Consider the following 2,864-nt stretch of genomic DNA (forward strand, 5'->3'; position numbering starts at 1 on the left):
TAATTCAGACTTTCAGTTTTGCCTTGCTATGTTTGAACTATCAGATATCTGAGTTGTAATGTCCAGTGTACAGGATATAAAGGTCTAGAACTCAAAAATGATAACTGGGTCTCATTAACAGGGAGATAATAATGCCACTTAATGCAGCTGGGAAGTACTGATTAAACTACAGAACACCTAAACCTTTTGGCTATCAACATTATTAAATACATTAATAAAATAAGATCTAACATTAGGCCATGCATTAAGCATATATTAGCTCATTCGAGTGCTATAATTACTCAATTATATTGAAATCTATAGTTTTACAAATAAAAACCTGAGATGTATTGAGATTTAAAATTTAAATGACAGAGTTTCGATTTGAAACCCAGCAGCCAGCAATGGGCTCCACTTGTAATTGTACTCATGCCTCTATTCTCATCTGGAGGAATGGGGCCAGCTTATTTATTTATATATTCCTTCAAATAAATGAGATTTTTGCATAATCAATAATAAAAATAATGAACATATTAAATATTAGGCATACTTATAAGAAATAGAGAAAAAAAGTGAATTTATATTGCTAATTCACCAGAAGCTGAGGCAGACTTAAGTACCATGAAAAATTATCATTGATGATGGGATAGGTGTAAAGGAGATAAGTTTAGACAAAGCTACAGTTAATCCTTAATATGTGAAAAAGAAATAATGAAAGGACTCATTTTAAATAGTCATCATCCTTTAATGCAAAGATATGAGGTGATCTAAAAAATGAAGAAACACTGCCAAGAGGAATTGGGAAGTTTTGGTAGTAATGTTGAAATGAATGATGTGGGAACATTTCAAATCTTTAATCACATATCAGCCACCTTCAATTACCAAGAGATTCTGATAAAGAAAAATAGTAGTGCTTTACTTCTTTTGGACTCTAAACAGGGAAGTTGTTACAGGAAGTATTTTATGCATAATTCTTAGTTTCAGAAACAATTTTCCAAATGTGTAAGATAAAACAAAAGCTTAGAAATAAACCATAATGACACCTGTAATAGCAAATATTTAATCTGATATTTGCTCCTCCAAAAGCTTTGTTAAATCCTACATGCTAATACTGTTTATGACTTTTATACTCCTGTGGAGTATTCAATAATATTTTCAACAAATAACACCTCACATGTTAAATCACTTATTCACTTTCACAATCCAAATGCACTTCCAAAAATACATCATAAGGTTTCATATGTTCATTTTAAGGAAGAAAATGTTGTAGGCTAGATTATATAGGAGACGAATGAGCAAGCAGAATAAACCAATAAAATTTAATTAAGCACTTTACCATTCCATAAATGCAGCAACACATAAAAGTGAGACATAAATGACAGGGAAGTAGGTAAACTGCAATTCTAATCTTTTAGGAATCTAGAAAGGGGCACTGAGTGAAGCAAACAGATATGCTGTTTCTACACATAGTAAATTTAAACACCAGTCATAATTAAACCATAATTACATGTGGAAAATCCGTCCACTGTATTCTTTACTTTTGCCTTGTGGAAATGAAACAAAAAAAAATAGACACAGAAGTAACTTCACATACAACAAAGAAATGAGTGTAAGACTTATGCTCTTATATTCACTATAATGACAGAAAAATGGAGGAAAGATTTATCTGTTAACAGTCCAATTTTCATAACAATACACCTGCTACATAGTCATTAACTAATTCCACTGAGATAATGAAAAAAATTTTTGAAGCTCAGAGGCAAAAAATATAAGGCATTTCTACCTTAAAAGGACTGAAAGGATGAACGCTATCCTTTGCTTCCATAGCAGTCACTTTAGGAATCTCATTTGTATTTTCATATCTCAGGATCACTGTGATACCGTATTTCTTTTAAATAAAATCTGGTTGTCAAGGTGCTTGCAACCCGGTCATTACTAAACTTATTTCCTATTAGCACTCAAATTTTTCTCAGAAATTTCCTTCAACCGATGTTATTTCAAATACTAAAACAATGAAATTCAAAAATCAAAATTGAATCCTTTAATATTTAATCAAGGACTTTATTCAGGCTTTTATAAATTTCGATATCATGTTCAATAGGAACTCTAAAATTGTATCTCATTTATATGTGGTTTTAAACTACTTGTTTTTATTCTCTGTTATTATTTTTAATTTATAATGTATATATTATGTAATTATATATTGTAATTTTAATTTTAATTTATAATTTAATTTACATTTCTTTTATCATATGTATTTTTTAAATTGCTTTAAACATTTGTGGTAGAAGACAAGGAATAAGAAAGTAGGTACTTAAGTGAAAATCATAGTATTTCAAAATAGAGCAATTAACATCAAATCTAGTTTTATTTCTTTACTAGAATGGACGATTTTTGTGCAGAAGACCATACACTACTCTTTAGGCCTTAACATAATCATAAACACACAGTAAATATTATTCAGCTTATTATATTGATCAAGTCACTCATCTTTAATAAACATTGCATATTTCATTCTAACTTATCTTTTTAATTAGATTTACTTTTAAATGTGATTCATTTATATTTAAAAAATTATTTCACACATACAATACAGAAAAGCTGTAAGAATCTTACAAAACCCCCGACATATCCCCATATTTTCATTCACTCAGATTTTCCAATTGTTAACATTTTGCCATATTTGCTCCATCAAACTATCTCTTTTACTTGGGGAATGACGTAGACACGATCCCCAGCATTCCTCTTTGCTTATAAATAAAACAAGGACACTTTACCACAACCACAGCAACCACAATGCAACCATTCAAATTAGAAAAGTAAACACTACCATATAGTTTATATACCACCATTAAATTGTTCCAACTGTTCCAATGAATGTATCT

Source organism: Pteropus alecto, unplaced genomic scaffold, assembly GCF_000325575.1.
Source record: "Pteropus alecto unplaced genomic scaffold, ASM32557v1 scaffold63, whole genome shotgun sequence".
NCBI lineage: Eukaryota > Metazoa > Chordata > Mammalia > Chiroptera > Pteropodidae > Pteropus > Pteropus alecto.